The sequence below is a fragment of the Cydia fagiglandana genome, chromosome 2 (genome assembly GCF_963556715.1).
Source record: "Cydia fagiglandana chromosome 2, ilCydFagi1.1, whole genome shotgun sequence".
Classification (NCBI taxonomy): domain Eukaryota; kingdom Metazoa; phylum Arthropoda; class Insecta; order Lepidoptera; family Tortricidae; genus Cydia; species Cydia fagiglandana.
The window spans coordinates 26,290,045-26,309,980 of NC_085933.1; the positions used below are offsets into that span (position 1 = coordinate 26,290,045).

Genomic DNA, 19,936 nt, shown 5'->3' on the forward strand with positions numbered 1-19,936 from the left:
AACACTCTATGCTTTGCAGATTTCTTCTGTTCTCCTTTAGCGATAAAAGTCAACTTATTGGCATTCCCCGATCCATCCTTATTTGAAATATTGTTTTTCCCGCGCAATAGAGCGAGCCATAATGCTATACTGTAATATACTGGCTTTTGAACTCGTTTTGTCAGCACTTCGCTTTATGAAAATGTTTTATTGATGTTTTGTGGAGTTAAGGAAATATTGAGAGCTTTCGAGGAGCTAACATTAATATTTCTCATACATATGATTTGTTCGACGAAAAACTGAACAAGTGAACACATTAGAAATTATCAGCATTTAATTTAACAATGTTTAATATTTCATGTAATAGACGATATACAATAAAAAAAAAGTTTCATACATACAAACGAACAGGCGGGCGTATCTTACGGGCAGTCAGTCAGTAGTACTTTCATTTTGGATAAACTCAAAAACAGCTCAAACAGAACCATAAAAATAACTGTTAAGATATTTAAATCTAAAAACAATTAAAATAAATTCGCGAATTTTATTTCGTTTACAATCAAATGCCGTAAATTTTACATCACAATCATAATCAACGTTAATCAAATAAATCAAATGATGTTAACCAAGAATCAAAGTTCATCAAATCACAATTAAATTTCCAATTCTTATTCCAAAACTCAAACTTAATCAAAATTATAGTCAATCAATTTTTAAACACTTCATATTTCTTAGGAACTAATTAATACGTCTTCTCACTCATACATAATGGATGAAACCATCCACGCTACAGACCAATATGAACCGTATTGGAATGACTTAAGGTACACCTATGGTCAGCGAAGAGTGTCGCTGTTATGATGTATGGAATGAAAATCGACACCGAGGTGGGAAAACGTTATGAATGGTCAATTTGTTTTGATGGACGACTCCATCTTTAAGTTTTCGAAATATGATTGTGGCAGTGTTAAGGTGATGTCCGGATGTCAACGGCAGCCGCATTACTGTTGCGGAGTCGTTATTGGTGTTGTATCTGTCAATTTCCTTGATAGAATGAGTGACAACCGCCGCGGCATTAGTTACTGCCGCGATTATGACATTCATTCCGTCACTCATTTTATCAAGTAAATTGACAGATACAGCAGGCGGCAACAACGACGTCGCAACAGTAATACAGCATTATCAGGAATCTAACTAGAGACTACTTCGACTTCATGCACTGCCCGGTAGAGTATAAGGCCAGAAGGCGCAGCCCTAAGGGTCAAGACATTAGATATAGCTTTTTTTATATTAATATTTTAAGCCACTCGAATCTTGTTTTCCATACAAATAAATAAATCGCTGCAGAAATGCCAAAACCAAAGTCGATGTGCTGGATACTTGACATTTCCTGGAGATATTCAGTCGACAGCAATAACAGCAACGCTGCACCTGTAGCTGTTACAGTCTCGATTCGAATTTAACCAAGACCATTTGGTGTGATGGACGACGCCACCTTAACTAGTAATGGCGCCGTCTCTATTACCGGTATGTGGGTCGAAGGTGCTTGATTAATGACACTTTTGATGATTGAGATCACACTTCTTGATTAAATTATTACAATATGTAAACTAAATATATGAATTTCCATCGGGATTGGGTGAATTTGTACCGATGTTTCAGTTTCTCTGTTTTTAGGGTTCCGTACCCAAAGGGTAAAAACGGGACCTTTCCAGTGGCGGGATACTAAATTTAGACTAATAAATAAAAATTACGACAGCCAAAGGGCACTAAGTTTTAACGAAACAACTGACTCACAATACATGAGAAACGTATTACATTCGATTACTCGTTCAATTGTTTATCGTATTCTCATAAAATTTAGCTTTTACTGAGTAAAAGTAAAGAAAAACTTTAGAGCATCCAGTCCGTAGCTTTGCTTAGAGCGGATTAGCTAATATTCTTTTAATTCGAACCCCTAGTGTAAATTTAATTCGATAGCGTGAGGTGACGTACACGTTTGCGCTAAGTGTCATTCTGTATAAGATTTGAGTTTCCAAAACGTCTCGCTTGGCGCGCTGTTCAAAATCTCATACAAAAATAGTCATATCACAAAAGCAAACGCTCTTCACTCTATTCTATCGAATGTTTACACTATAGGGGTTCGGATTAAAACAATATTAGCTAATCCGCTCTAAGCAAAATCTACGGAAGTACCTAAGCTAAATTAACGTCAAGGGATTTAATATTGCTTATCGTTTAATAATGGTATAATCAAGGATAGAGGGATTGTAAGTATCTCAGGTACTCAAATAAATATTAAACCACACGGTACATAAAAGTATCTGTATTTTACTGGTACAGTAAGGGCCACTTGCGCCATTCGACTATCCCGGGGTTAACCGGTTAAACATTGAGTTATCATGGTTACCAGTACATTTTGACACTGGATTAACAGTTTAACCGCTTAACCCCAGGTTAATGAGCAGGTGCAAGTGACCCTAAGCATCAAAAGTAACGGATCCGACTACACGTCAAAAGTACCTACCATTCTCTAATAACTACTAATAAAATAATATATGTATAAGTACACTAAGACTGTGTCAGATAATTTAGAACGCGAACTATATATGTAGAGATTCTACAAGCAAGTTTCTTTTGGTGTTAATCGAACTGTCGTTAGACATACTAAAATTGAATAATTTTACGGTTTAGACTTGTTTTTAGTTACTCGCGCGACATGTTTCGGAGAGCCTAGGTCTCCTTTCTCAACTTTTGGTGTTGTGTATGCGTTGTTTCAAATTTGAAAACTGCTCCACAGAGCATTCAATTGTTTTTTTTTTTAATGTTAATTATATATTTTATGGATTGCCACATAAAACATATATGTATTTTATTTAAAAAATACAACGAAGCTATCTTCGAATGGATTGGAAATGTATAAAATGTATACCTATGTATACGTACATTTTATACATCTCCAATCTGTTATTCCAACTCACTAACTCCCAAACCAATATGGTAAATGTGAGATTAGAACCTTGGAATATCTAAATAAAATATAAATAAAGAAATCCATTAGCTAACAAGCGTATTCAAGCCAACTGGGCCGGCGATTATTCATTCCGACAATTTACGATACCGAAGGATCGATTAAAACAAAATTGAGCCAAAGAGTAATTACTAAAGATTGTTTAAATACGATATTATGAAAAGGAAAAGGACCATTTTATTTTGTAAAAGGAAAACAGTAATTTCTTAGAGAGTTAGAATTTCGAGGATATTGAAAGTAAATATTTATTGCATTTTAGTTTTTCTTTAAAATAACACGCAATTATGAATAAATGTAATAGTGTCCATTCAAATAATTTAATATCCGTACGATTTCGTACCATGTCACAGTGACCATCCATAGGAAGTTCGCTAGGGACCACGTGATAATTTTCCATATGACAAAATACGAATCGAAATATGAATCGGAAACATAATTACGTGCACATATAGGTACAATTGTACATTGCCAAAGCAAGTGCTACCATTTACCGTTCTCGTAGATACGTTTCCTTGTGCATAGTAGGTTCTGCCATCTCGTGGGCTACATGGGAAGCATTAAACGTCACATTTACGCCAACAATCTGACGGCTCCTATGCTGCCCCCTATAGTTCATACACGTCCCCTATTGAAATTAAATTCCTTGACCCCTACTTAACTGTTCGGATTCGAACAAATAGTGTATATCCAGTTACTGCTGCAGTGCGACATTACTGCCTACTGCATTACTGCCGCAAATGTCAAAAATCTGGGCAGCAACATCTATTTTAACATTTGCGGCAGTAATGCAGTTGGCAGTAATGTCGCGCTGCAATACTGCTGTAGTAATGCTGCCGTTACTGCTGGAAACCTCAAATTCAATAGGTACAGTTAGAAAAACAAGCATTTATTTAGGCATCCAGAAATTGATCTCAAGTCTCACGTTCCAAATATTTATATTAATATTTAAACGTAAACATAGACTTATTAACGCTCAAACCAATAAACCTAGAAACCCCGTATATTTTCTAAATTAATGTGTCACTAACACATCTGTCAACATATTCTTTGCCACTTTATATGTATAAAATATTAGTGGGTAGTTAAAATAATTCAGCGAGAAACGCAGCGGGAGACCGCTAGGCCAAACCCTACGCGAGTTGCAAGCAAAAATGAATCTTAATGATTAAGAACTTTTTAAAATCTTTACAAAATCTAAGAAAAGTACATAATAAGTTTGGCGTTAAAGGAGATTTTGATGTAATTAAGTAATATCCGTACTGTATAGATTTTCAGTCAGCATATTATACCCATAACTACCCATCAAAATTTTACAGTAGGTACAGTAAAAATATACAATTACAAAAGGCGAACTTATGCCACACGACATTATCTATCAGTCAATCTTTAGGCCAAATAACCAAGCAAAATAGCAAAGAATATTATTTAAAAAACATCATTTTTACAAGACTTTGAAAATGACAATCCTTAGTCAAAAACTACAACGTACGCTTTCCCACACTGTTAACTGACAGTTCGTAAACCTTATTACAAAAGGCATAAGGTCCACCGATGGACAGTTAAGTGTAGCTGTTTGTACGAATGAATAAATTAACGAATTAGTTAGAATGGTTATTAGATTAAGCCATATCAGATTTCCGATAAAGTGTAATACTTCAAATGATGTCATCATAACCAACGTAGGACTATCAACCGGCCTCCAAAGTTACGTTTTTAGGGTTCCGTACCCAAAACCGGGCCCCTATTACTAAGACTCCGCTTTCCGTCTGTCTGTCACCAGGCTGTATCTCATGAACCGTGTTAGCTAGGCAGTTGAAATTTTCACAGATGATGTATTTCTATTGCCGCTATAAAAACAAATACTAAAAACAGACTATAATAAATATTTAAGTGGGGTTCACATACAACAAAACTGTTTTTTTTTCGCCGTGTTTTGCGTAATGGTGTGGCACCCTTCGTGCGCGAGTCCAACTCGCACTTGGCCGGTTTTCAACTCGCGCCCCGCTGGGTTTACGCACAAATTATGTTTTATGGCAACATTGACAAATTGGACACTTTACGAGAGGCCGCCATTGGCGAGATGATCAATATTGAGCCCAATACGTAACATAAGGTAACGCCCTAGTGTTTGACAAACCGATTCCAATAGTTGGCAGCCTGTTGGCCACTTTTATTACTTGCAATTGTTAAGATTGAACGTAGATTTGGACAGTGTTCAGTCACCAGCAATAATGTTACTCTTCGAATGCCGCAAAAATATGTGACGCGCTCTTACGGCTCTAGAAATAAGATCGTGTCAGATATTTTTGCGGCCTTCGTTGTGTAGCCAGTGGGGAGACACTCCTGACTTCGGTCGAACTCGGCTCCACTCGGCTCAGCATTGCTCCGAGCAATTTTTAGGGTTGGCACCACGTGACTTCCTTTTGCGTGCACGACCACAGATAAGATAATCACCTGATTTTTGACAACCCTAAATATCCGAAAGGGATAGTGCCATGTATTAGAAAAAGATAGCATGATTCGACCCTGAAGCGCTGTCAAACTTCGGGTTTGTAGGAAGTCTTTTCTGTACGGTAGTACTATTATTTATTCTGTGGTGTAGCATACTATTGCAGGTGACATGTACAGTCAGCAACAGAAGTTGCTAAGCGGGCGAGGTTGTCAAAATTACCTTGACACGCTCTTATTCTCTTAACAATAAAGTCGCGTCAAGATCATTTTGAACACCTCGCCCGCTTAGCAACTTCTGCTGCTGACTCTACAGCACTAGCACCACACACATTCAACTTTTATTATAATGTAGAAGGCAAACGAGCAGATGAATTACCTGATGGTAAGCAATTGCCATCGCTCATGGACGCCTCAACACCAGATTGATTGCAAGTGCGTTGCCAACGTCTAAGATGGGAGTGCGCTCTTTTCTTGAAGGTCGTATCGGTCCGGAAATTGGCGAACGTTCATTGTTAAACATGTCGGTGGCGCTGTCATTTATAAGTAAGTATAATTATGTAACTGTCATACTTTGTATACAGGCTTTATAACGACCTACGGTAAAGTTTGGCGACAGTTTGTTTCAACCGGCCCTCAATCAATACTGTACCGGGTGTAGCCTGTAATATGAGCAAAAAAATAAACTGCAGGCTTTACTCCTCATACTGACCAACATTTGTTCAGCGACTTTTAAAAATAACTTGTGGTTTGATTTTTAATACACTTTAAAGTTTATTCTAAGATGCAATGTATTGCGAATTTTGTTTTGTTTAAGGCATGACAAGCAACGTCAATCACAAATGACATGGCATGGCGATGGCGTCCATTGAAGATAATATTTATTTTGTATGAAAAATAGGAAGTCTAAATACTGCATAATTTTTAAAAGTTGATGAACAAAAGTATTACCGTTTGAGGAGTACAATCTATGTTTTAATTATTTGCTCGTGTTACAGGCCACACCCGGTATGTAACTGTCATACTTTGTATACAGGCTTTATAACCTACGGTAAAGTTTGGCGACAGTTTGTTTCAACCGGCCCTCAATCAATACTGATATAAATGAGGTTTTTAGATTATAATGGCAAAGAAAATTTTAGGGTAAGACCAAGAAAAGTCTGCAGAAATTTTGATAGCTCACGCAGTGCAAGTGTTATTTATATTTATACGTCATAATTTCATTGAAGTTTGACGTTTAAAAGACAGCAGACTTTTCTTGGTCTAACTCTATTTACAATACGATTATTTAACGCGTTTTACTTTTGGACCATGAAAAAATGCACTGTACAATTACTATCTTGTACTACTACTTGAAGTGGAAGATGCCCTAACTTGTTTTTAGGGTTCCGTACCCAAAATATGAAAACGGGACCCTATTACTAAAGGTGGTTACTGACGAGCCTTCCAACAGTCCAAATAGCGTTGCTGCAATACAAAATCGGTCCGGGAATGTCAAAAACGTACTATGTTTAATATTGATGCCGGATGCCGTCCATTTGGATGAATCCATTTGGAAGGCTCGTCAGTGGCCTGCTTAAAACTCCGCTGTCCGTCTGTCACCAGGCTGTGTCTCATGAACCGTGATAAACAGTTAAAATTTTCACAGATGATTTTCTGTTGCCGCTATAAAAACAAATACTAAAAATTACGGAACCCTCGGCGGGCGAGTCCAACTCGCACTTGTCCGGTTTATATTAGTGGACTACTTTTACGAAACCTTAAAAACCATCTAACGAACCTCCAATAGTGTGTTATGATATTAGAACTTTATTTTGCTTCGCTTTATAACTGTCAAAAGATAAATTTGGTAAATTGTATACGGCTAACCACCCTCTTTTTAATATCATAGATAAGGGTATAATAACCAAAACCAATCATAGCCAAACGCTATGATAACACACTCACACCCAAAACGTCTTATGTTCATACAAGACAAACATCACATACGTCTTTCTGATAAACGGTCTATATTGATCGGACGGCACAGTCGCCATCAGATATATCGGAGCGGCCAAGGCGCTCACAATTATCTGAACACGCCTTTATTGTCAAGGCGTTAGAGCGCGTGTTCAGATATTTTCGACCACCTCGGCCGCTCCGATATTATCTCATAGCGACTGTACGCGATACGAAACACATTAACCTTTTATTCGTTCGATAAGACATCCAGTTCCGGGTAACATGGCGTAAATATTTTATGGTACGTCAAAGAGTACTTTTACGGTGATTGGTATTTTTTTAGTATACAAAAATAACTTTACAGTTTTGCACCTTACTCCGTTGTAATAAGGCGAAAAGTTTTTGACGTTGACGTAGGTACCATCGAACACACTGTTAACTGACTGAGTTCGTAAACCTTATTACAAAAGGCATAAGGTCCACCGTTGAACAGTTAAGTGTTGCTATTTGTGCAAAAAGCGTGCGATGCGAAATCAAACAGGCCGTTCCGTTCTTAGTTTCATGGTTAAAAGTTTATAAATATGTCGCTAGATGTCGCTGAACGGAACATGGCGATTTTTACAACGCGCTTACGGAAATTTTAACTGCGTTTGTACAAGGGCAAACATATAAAAGCAAAATCAGACGCGTGACTAAATCAATTCATATTAAAACGCGGAATCCGAAAAGAACAAATTAAATAATAGTAAAAAATATCGTAGGCGTAACTATAATTATTTTAAACTATGCTAATAACAGTTTAATCGTTCTAACAGTTTGATAGTTTTTGTCAAGCCGCCATTACTATAACAAGCCACTTGTCCCAAACTAGCATAACTGCGCTTTTATGCTAATGTAACTATTTTAATGCATTATCGCCGTCCTGCTATAGTTATTAAATACATATAACTATAAATTTCAATATAAATCCTTTATGGAATATGTTGATGATTTTAATGGTTAAAAATTCCTTGGGAAGTTATGGTACAAACAGCCGTCGATTTAAGAGCACTCAATTACAATTTATTATTAATAAAAACATTTTTATGTTTTTTAATATTTATAATATATATAAGGATTATGTCAGTACATATATTATTATACTTATAAGTTGTTTTATTATGTTATAAAAATGTACTTATAAGTTTACAAAATTATCACCTAAACTCGTAAAGGCAGGATTTGAAAGAATCTAGAATGTTTAAAAACAAAATTGTGTAGGTAAGTATACCACCAGTAGTAGTAGTTATAATAATACTCATATTTAAAGAAATACCAATGTTATGATAACATTCGGTTATCTAAAAACAATCTGGAAAAAAACAGATGTTTTCGAGAAAATTTTATTTTATCACTCTATGATTAATGTTTATATATTATATTCACTCTTTAAAAAAAAGTAGGCACTAGTTAGGTACTTATATTTGTTAGCTAATAAGTATAAAAGTCGACCCTAAAATTTAAACAGAATAATATTCAAATCAACATTTTTATTAAACTTATCTTCTCAAATCTCCAAGTGATTAAAACAATCTTCAAGTAAAACTTTGACGCGATGTTTTCTTTGGAATCCATTCGTACTTTTCTTTGAATTTTGTCTTAATCTACTATATTTTAGTCGGCTTTTTTTAAAGGATTGGTATGCGTTAACTTCAATCTTGACTCACGAAAGAAAACAGATGAGTTATGAAACTTCTGGAAGCAATTAAACTTATAAGTATACCGGGTGTAGCCTGTAATTGAGCAAAAAATTTAACTGTCCTCATACTGACCAACATTTGTTCAGCGACTTTTAAAAATAACTTGTGGTTTGATTTTTAATACACTTTAAAGTTTATTCCAAGACGCAATGTATTGCGAATTGTGTTATGTTTAAGGCGTGACGAGCAACGTCAATCATAATGATATGGCGTGGCGATGGCGTCCATTGAAGATATTTATTTTGTATGAAAAATAGGGAGTCTAAATACTTCATAATTTTTAAAAGTTGTTGAACAAAAGTGTCACCGTTTGAGGAGTACAATCTATGTTTTAATTATTTGCTCATATTACAGGCCACACCCGGTATAAGTACAGTCCACAGAAGAAGTGAAGTGTCTTCGATGAACTGCTTAGAAGTACTTAAGTATGTTTTATTCTACCGATAGTACTTATTCTTACGTATATGAAGAAGCAGCGAAGCGGGTTATAGAAAGGTGTTATTTGATTATATACTAAAAACCTACGAACCGAGATTATAAAAATAATCTTATCACATTCAAAGGCGCGGCGGTGAGCTCGTGTTTTAAAATATTTTTATAAATAAACTTGTACACTTACTGTAACTACACTACGTTATAAAATGATACGTATTATAGTTTTGTTTATAAAAATATCATCCAAAGACGAGAGGTCAGATTCCGTATTAATGTCGGCGGCCGATCGTAAGATCAGGCAGATCGTGTAATTCTTAGGCATATCGTGAAACGTGAAAATCTTTGACTCGTTCCCTGTAGTCATATGCCTTATGGGAATATAGTTCAGAGCCGGAAACCGCTACCAACTTTTAATATGTTGTTGGGCATGGCATTGGGTCTCCAAAACTGCCGGGAGACGGCGGCGCCGGCCATCTACTTCAGCGGAATAACGTCATCAAAATGACTCCCGTTTCGTTGCGAATATTGCATATTGTACCCAAACTATGCATGGCACATAATTGTGTGGGGTATTGAATGAAAGCCAGTTAAATATGCTATATTTCATTTATACAGTATGTACCAAAATATACAGCCGTTTAAGAGCCATTTGCAAAAGAATCAAAATGATGTAAAAAAATATTCAATTATTTTGGTTTTACAACCAAACCAAAAGTCGGACATTAAAGCAATGTACTACAAAATTAAAGACGACGTCTGACGCCATACGTTGATATCAATCAAGTCAAAATTGGGCCAAATATGTGGAAATTATGCATCAAAATGTAGATATTTGCCCATACAAATGCATAAAAGTAAAAAAAATCCAAATTGGTCATTTTCAGGATAATCCGCATAAGCTTATAGTATGTTATTAGCAATATGACCTGTATTCTAAAACTGCCGGGAGACCATGTCTGTTGTTCCTCAGTTACAAATAATGACGTCATACAAATAATCACTGCCGAATTTCGTAAAATGTAAATTATAGCTGTACCACGAGTCTCACATACACGTGAGTTACATGTAATGAAAGGTTATTAAATTTAGTATGATTCACCTAAACATTGTTTGTAAAAAAAATGTACGGTTTAAGAGCTAGAAACAAAGAAATACCACTTTTTATGGAAAAAGTAGATGTATATCAATTTTATAGCTAAACTAAAATTGTCAATAAAACGTTGCATATAACATTTAAAAAACCAGTTATTCAACTATACATCACAGTTTAAATTTTACATTTCCGATAAAAACTGTGGAAGTTGTGGAAAAAAAACTAAAGCGCCCCAACAATTCTACCTTAATGCGCTCATATTATGCAAAGAATAGTAATGAATGAACATTATATAAAATACATGAAAACGACATTTTCGAATGGAACCATAATTAAAAAAATAATAATTTACTTGATAAGTAAGCAAAATACTGTTTCTTTAAGTACCTAATCTCCTCCTTTCAAAGTCGGTTAAAATGTAGCTTTTGTGACCTGGGCTACAAAGACAAATAAATTGACACCTCATTTATCAAAATCAGTTCAGTTGTTTCATGTAAAAAATACATAATTACATACGTAGACAGCTGTTTCTGCTGTAGTCGCGGTAAATATTAATATGAAATAGACTCTTATTGTCATGGCCTAACGCTACATTATTAGAGAAATGTAAAGTTACATGCCAGTAAATAGGTACATGCCTAATCCAAAATGCCTTATCGAAGTAAATAAAAACTGATATGGCAGTTCACTTAATGCGATACATAATTATATATTTAAGCCTTGATTAGCCTTATACATGCATACATCACTGGCTCAGTGACCCAAAGCAAAGAGGAATTTGGCCTCTGACACAAAAGAGCGTCACTCTGCCCTATTCTGCGCCACTTCGCGCCAGTTAGGTATTATTATAAAAGTGGAATCTTGAATGGTGCAAGGGTTTCAAGGCTGAGCTGAGAAGGCTGGCAGAATTTTCCCTCTGATCCTCCGAAATACAGGTCACCCCTCTGGTCATTCGAAGCCTTCATAAGGCATCTTGCTAACTCATCGAGGCGACGCCCGCTAGGCCTGCTAACATCTACGGCCTGAGGGTTTCAACGTTAGATGCCAAGCCACGCCAGGCCATAATAGTAAAGGTCTGATTATTGAATTTTAATTTTTTGTCCGACTACGGCAGAATTTGCTATCTATGCGTGCATGTGTAGGTACCGTTTGCATGAAACGACTGAACTGATTTTGATAAATTAGGTGTCAATTTATTTGTCTTTGTAGCCCAGGTCACAAAAGCTACATTTTAACCGACTTTGAAAAGAGGAGATTAGGTACTTAAAGAAACAGTATTTTGCTTAAGTACTTATCAAGTAAATTATTATTTTTTTAATTATGGTTCCATTCGAAAATGTCGTTTTCATGTATTTTATGTAATGTTCATTCATTTAATACTCGATAATTAGAACTGTTCTTAGCATAATATGAGCGCATTAAGGTAGAATTGTTGGGGCGCTTTAGTTTTTTTTCCACAACTTCCACAGTTTTTATCGGAAATGTAAAATTTCAACTGTGATGTATAGTTGAATAACTGGTTTTTTAAATGTTATATGCAACGTTTTATTGACAATTTTAGTTTAGCTATAAAATTGATATACATCTACTTTTTCCATAAAAAGTGGTATTTCTTTGTTTCTAGCTCTTAAACCGTACATTTTTTTACAAACAATGTTTAGGTGAATCATACTAAATTTAATAACCTTTCATTACATGTAACTCACGTGTATGTGAGACTCGTGGTACAGCTATAATTTACATTTTACGAAATTCGGCAGTGATTATTTGTATGACGTCATTATTTGTAACTGAGGAACAACAGACATGGTCTCCCGGCAGTTTTAGAATACAGGTCATATTGCTAATAACATACTATAAGCTTATGCGGATTATCCTGAAAATGACCAATTTGGATTTTTTTTACTTTTATGCATTTGTATGGGCAAATATCTACATTTTGATGCATAATTTCCACATATTTGGCCCAATTTTGACTTGATTGATATCAACGTATGGCGTCAAACGTCGTCTTTAATTTTGTAGTACATTGCTTTAATGTCCGACTTTTGGTTTGGTTGTAAAACCCAAATAATCGCATATTTTTTTACGTAATTTTTATTATTTTGTAAATTTCTCTTAAACTGTTGCATATTTTGATACACTTTGTATAAACAAAATATAGTTTATTTAATTGGCTTTCATTTAATACCCCACACGTGTATGTGCTATACATAGTTTTGGTGCAGTATGCAATATTCGCAACGAAGCGGGAGTCATTTTGATGACGTCATTCCGCCGCCGTCTCCCGGCAGTTTTGGAGACCCAATGCCATGCCCAACAACATACTAAAAGTTAGTAGCGGTTTCCGGCTCTGAACTATCTCTGCGATCGTTTCCCATAAGGCATGGCACTACTGAGTCGACGGAGCCCCGCTACGCGGGGTCCTATTTCTGGGCAGTTTGCCCTTCGGGCATCTGAAGCAACCTAACGAACCTATCTTACCTATATTATATTTAATATAATATTGGTTTAATGTGACTATCCTCAAAACAATACACAGGAACATTACGATCTGCCTGATCTTACGATCGGCCACCGACATTAATAAAACTAAACATATAGTTTCATTCTGTCATGGTAATCTCATCGAAACCCCACCAACCCAGATTGTGAACATATCTATATCGATAATCGATTACATTTTGCATACGAAAATCGGAAATCGTCCATTCAATTCGCTTTGCGTGATCTCTACGATAAAAACTCACTTTCTGTTTATTTAATTGCAATGAATTCATTTAATTACTCGTTATATAAATAAAACATTAGACACGGGTGTTGATAAATATTTGGATTTGTATGGCGACGGTTTGAGGCGGCATTTTAGATGTGAAACTTGACACGGTTGGAAGTTGGTACTAAATCATACAGATTTACATTTTCGTTTGTGAATTATGTATGTTAAGACGTCTAACGCAGTCATGGATAGGGCCTATAAATCTCAGGACACAGGAATTTGTAATGTGTTTAACTTGCCTTTGTCATACCTAGAAACATAAGACTTCAGTATTCAGAACCAGAAATAGCGTATCTGAGTATGCGTAAAAAGTATCTAACATTCTCACATCTTAATAAAAAAATATATGTCTACGTGGAAAGGCTCAAGGGCCGATTTTTGAATTTCGACCACTCGATTAAATTTGTATTTCGTTAAATTAGGTATATCTCCAATACTAGGGACGTAAATTCTACTAATAGAATTGAAATCGAGTGCTTAATAGCACTAGATTCCAAATTTTGATCGCTCGTATTTAAGTAATTATCATTTTGCCGTTTTCCACCGACTTTCGAGTGACGAAAGCGAGCGATCGAAATTCAAAAATCGGCCCCCAGAGTGGTTAAGATATTGTTGAACGAACGAAGAGATAGAGTTTTGTTTATAAGAGTACTCGAGGGTTTGTCCGCTACCTACTATTTAGTATTGGTATTGAGTGTTGACTGTAATTAAAGTGTAGAATATTTTGCTGTAGAGTATATAAAACAATTCGTAACTACAACTAGTTCCTACGTCAAATCATGGGATTAGTTGTCAAGCGGACCCCAGGCTCCCATATGAGCCGTGGCAAAATGCCGGGATAACGCGAGGAAGAAGAAGAAGTATATAAAAAAATTCGTATAGGTACGTTTTTTTTATCAGACGGCCTTCCACTAAAACTAATACCACCAATTTTATTACTGATGCTACAAGCCTTAACAATTTTACATGTGTGTATACTGTGTATGTGTATAATACATTGTTACTTCTACCCTCCATAGTTTGAATATACCAAACGTCAAAGCTCGCCAGTTGGGTAACTAAGTTCCTGTATATTGTAAGCTGTCAGGACAAGGCATTGTAATCGGTGCGGTCCGTCGCTTTGCCCGAAGCGATTCATGAAGCTTACTAACCACAATCCTCTATTAACCTCGTACGGCCCAATGAGCATTATAATGTACACGCTGTTTCAATATAATTTGAACCTAACAAAAATGAAATAAAGTAGCATTTCTTTTGTTTCATACAACAAGGTCAAATTAAAAATAGGGAGACATTCTATGGTGGGCCTTACGAGGCTAGTAGTTTGCCACGAACAGGAACCTTACGTGAACATACATTTTTTTTTCTACGTGATGTTTTCTATAGAAAATGAAGTATACGCTACGGCTCGGACTCGGATCGTTGTAGCGTGAATCATCCTTAACTCCTAAACCCCAGGTACAGATACAGATACAGATACAGATTTTTATTGGTAAAAAGGTACATTTTACAAGTCATTCGGTTCTTATAATTAAAAATATTATTAACAATAATAAATTAATCATGCAAATTTTATTAACAATAATAAATACAAATCAATGATCGTTACGCATAGACTCTATGAATTCGTCAATCCTTCTCATAGTTCCTCCCAAAAATGGGCAATAATTAATGGCTGAAGAATAATTGATAGGTCATCTAACATCTTACAACAGCTATAACCAAGAAATTTACAAACACGCGAGTTAAATTTTTAAGTATACATCACGCGCATACACGCTTTTTACTTTATATACATCTCGCTCGGATTAATATGTCAGTACGAGCGAGATGCATAGAAAGTAAGTTATGTTCACGTTTATATCAGTGCCAAACTGGCGGTAGCCACACTTGAAGGGGACGGAGACACTTTTACGTGAACAAAGTCGCGTGTAGAAGCTAGGGGAGTTTTATAACTATTTGGTCATTTGATGCATAACATCACAGATCAGTCATATTCCAGATGTGAGCGGATATGCCAGTGCGACGGTTCGTGAATAGGGGGATGTACTCAGTGACTTCATTAGTGCTGTGTGCTTTAGCGACGTTGACTCACGGTGACTTTAGGTTGCCCGCACACTATGATAATGTGAGGAAGACTTAATAGAGAGACTAGGAATCCACTAGACCGAGTTAAGAGCAATGTTTTCATGCAACCGATGATGCCAAAAATGCGGGGGTGCGCGGGACGAGGTGAGCGAAGTCCCGTGCCGTGATTGGTCCGTTCAAAGACACGGACGTCACACAAAGACACTTTCGACTCGAACATGGAGTAAAGTTACCATATGCGTGGCAGAGGGGGTAACGCGACTATTATGCTCGGTCAAGAGGATTCCTAGTCTATGCTTATAGACTAAGGTAAGACCGTCTACAACTTCTACAAGCTCTCAGACCTCTACAAAATTAATTTTAACTGCTGCTGGGCTGGGCGCCCTGGGGGTGAGCTTTTTCTAGAGGTCCTTTAAAAAAAATTGTTCAACCCTTACCCGCAAGAAACATGTACTTGGATTTTTTTATTCACAACGCTGACATTTTCGTCACCATCTCGCATTAAAATGTGTATCTTCGTCTTCCTCAATTTCAATTTAAGATTGATTGATACTCTTGATACCACGCGACACCAGCGTTTTCTTTTATTTGGTCTACGTAGCTACGTCTTGGTCTGCCCCTACCTCTTCTTTCTTTTACCTGACCTTCTATGATGGCTTTAAAGAAGTTGTCGTGCCGTATCAAATGTCCAATCATTGTTCCCCGTCTGTTGTTGATGGTGTCCGAATCATCCTCTTCTCTTTCACCCTTAAGAGCCAACAGGAGTGGTCATTCCTCCATACAAACGTACTCCTCGTTTTCCTTCGTGGTTTTTGAAGCTAGAGCAATGATTTTTTCAACACAGATTAATATTGTCAGTATCTGTGTCGGACCGTTTTGCTTTTTGTGATATTTTTGTTTTTTAAGGCGCTAGAGCCCTTCAAAAATGCCCAAAATGGCCTAATTGACTATGCCGCAATGAGAGGCGTGGTATTCAAAACTGATATCAATTAGCCAAAAAAGCAAAACGGTCCGACACAGATAATTTCATAATCATTTAGATTTCCAAATTTGGTTACGATTGGTTAAGTTTTGGAGGTGGAAAAAGAGGACTACAAAACCTCGATTTTTGTCATTTTTACGCAGGATTTTTCGCCTCAGCTGCAGTTGTCCCTATCGCACTAATTTTAGGGGCGGAGTCAAGTTTCTAAATACGTACACAGCCAGAAAAGTGATGGGCAATAGTCGACATTTAATGTCGATAATCTAGTGATGTAAGAAGTTATCGATAAACCGTCTTGTGTGGAAATATCTAGATCCTCCTAAGACACAAGGGGTTTTGCGTTGAGAGGGAACACATTTTTGTAGTTACATAGGTACAATCTATTTTGAACTTTTTGATTCTAATATTTCAAATTAGAAATCAAAATCAAAAATATTTTATTGCATGGTTATGGGTTTACAAAATTTTTAGGTACAGTCACGCTCCGTAATTGTCGATCAATTTAAGGCTAGCCTAGCTAGGGAATGCAATCCCGCACCAAGATTGGCGATTCGAGATCTCGCACGAAAAATCCGAATCGAGATTGGGTGTTTCGAGATCTCGACAGTCAGATTTTCGGGATCGAGATTAATATCTCGACGAGATCGAATTTGACAAAGTAACTAAAAATGTGTTACTTTAATCAAAAATCTCTAAGAATTCCATACATATAGACATCGTAAAATCGGGCGTATCGAGATATTCCTAGGAATATAATGAAACGCCGACATTTCATGATCTGCCTAGCGAATACCAGCCATTTTGTGCAAACCTCAAGGTGTGATATTCTGATATTCCTATAGTCTATAGGCAAATTAAACAAAAGTCGTCTCCTTCACGATTTTCGTCGACATCTCTTCTAAATACCTAAAACTGGTATGGACGTGTTCCTCGTGGTCTCCAGAATATGAATAGACCGGTTTTTATTTTATGGAGGGGTGGGGGGGGGGGCGTGTCGAAAAAAAGGCAAAAGTGGGCGGCCGACCAGCATTGATATTTGTTCACGTCTTTAGTCCTATAGGACCGACCGGTTCGTGTGAGATGTCGTTTGAAAGAGTATTAAACGTGCAATTATTGTTTTATAATAACCGTAGTCATAACTGTAGTCATTTACAAAATATTTAAAATATATGTTTTTTTACCGTGCATGGATGGCATAAGTACTGACAAAACATGCGTCTAACTCAATAAATTATAACTTTACCGCAATTAATGTTATTATAAAATAAAACAGAAGTTTTATTGCTGTATGATATTATATAGCAAAGTAATGATGAATTTTGTTCCGTCACGTAAATGGCGGGCGACCGACCTCAACTGATCATTATTTCTCGGGTTCTATTTAACTGATCAATTGGTGATGCATACCATTAGAATCTTTCTAATGGTTTCTAATAACCGTAGTCATAACTGTAGTCATTTACAAAATCATTGAAAATATATGATTTCACGATCAATTATTTTACAATGCGAATATCAAAGAATGCATTGCTCTGATGGATCTGCCGTCTCTAACTAGAAACTGCGTAACAATAATAGAGCTAAAGCCGGACACATAATAGCACTGCCTGAACAAATGAATCTAAGGTCATATATTACTTAAAACAAAGTATTTCACTGTCAGTCTTGTTCGAGATCTCGAAAATATTAATCGAGATCTCGACCGAGATTGCATATATCGAAATTTCCTGTCAACTAGATCTAGCGAGATCTCGAAATTGCGAGATCTAGATTGCATTCCCTAGTCCTAGCTGAATTGATTGTTTCATACACTTACTCTTACTCTATAAAATGTCCAATCCTGCCTTACAAAGACGTTAATATTTATATTTGTCATGTCTATACTTCGTTTCTGAGCATTATTGAAAAAAAAATACTTACTTGATACTAGTATTAACCACTAAGTAGGTATATAAATAGGGTAATTCGCCAGTAACAGGCCACTATTAGTAACTGGCCACGCCAAACCAAAAATGAATTATATGGTGATATGGTATAAATAGAATTCATTTTATTATAAGGTGGCCAGTTATTGAAACCTTATACCTACTAAAATGAATTCTGTATAGAGGTGAATAGAATTCATTTTTAGTTTAGGGCGGCCAGTTACTGGCGAATTACCCTATTCGATATCGAGTTCCGTAAACGTAAGCCGGGTAAGTAAAAAAGTTCAATCGCAATAGGGTAATTCGTCAGTGGCCACCCCAAACCAAAAGTGAATTATATTCACCTATAAATAGAATTAATTTTAGTATAAGGTGGCCAGTTATTGAAGTTATTGAAACCTTATACTAAAATGAATTCTGTTTATAGGTGAATAGGATTCATTTTTAGTTTAGGGCGGCCAGTTATTAAAAGTGGCCAGTTACTGGCGAATTACCCTACTTAGTAGTAGCAGTAACAAAAAGTGACAATGCAAATTGCAATCAGTGAGGTGCGCGCCAGCGCGAGTACGGGCGCACCGCACGCGTCTGTGTGCGTGCATTACACATACAAATTCAGTCTCTCACGCCGCGGTTACGCCCCGTCAGAGCGACGGGTATATTCAGCTTGAAATCTCAAAATTGACTTTTAGCTCAGCTCCCGTTTCGTCTTAATTAATACTTCTTCGTTCGCTATCTTCTAGGAAGATTTATCGAGATGTATTTTCGTATCCATCAAAAATACAAGATTCAATTAAGTATACCTTCTGGACTTGTCCGTTTGCAGCCAGCTTAACCGACTGAACTCTAGTCTAACATCGCTCAACGTAATTGTAAAAGTTCAACAATGAGTTAGAGTGCTATTGTCGACTTATTAATTTCTTGCATTGCTCACTCAACTCTGAAGGGTTGTTACCTAATGCTTCTCAGTTTGATGGAATGTTACTGGAATATCTTCCTCCGGGAAAAAATGCGAATTTTGACTATCAATTGGACGTAGTTTAGGGTAAAAGATCCAACCCACAAAAATCAGTTATTAAAATTTGAACTTTCTGTCAAACGGAAAAGTCATTAATTTCAATGACAAATTTTAGAGGATGGATCTTTTACGCTAAACTACGTCCAATTATTGGAATGCCGTGCAACGGATTTAACTCATACATAATATATAATTGAAATAACAACCCGCCTCAGCTTTGCATGGGTTACACAAAACCTTAATAGTAGTTTATGTGACTACTACATAATGAAAGGCATTAAAACACGAGTGTGGGTTTAAGAAACGAACGAAGTGAGTTTCTTAAAAGGATCACACGAGTGTTTTAATGCCTAATTATGTACAGTTACATACACTACTTTATCTACACACATAAAATTACCTTCTTTTATACATTCACTAACCTCATATTTCAGCCGACATCCATCGTTGCTCTCTGGCAAATTTGAGAGGTGCCGTCTCC

General features: G+C 36.4%; 1 protein-coding gene across 1 annotated transcript in view; it reads right to left on the minus strand.

The window, feature by feature from the left end:
• LOC134679542 (protein madd-4) overlaps positions 1–19,936 on the minus strand; it is a 425,780-nt gene that overhangs the window by 332,105 nt on the left and 73,739 nt on the right. The window lies entirely within an intron of this gene.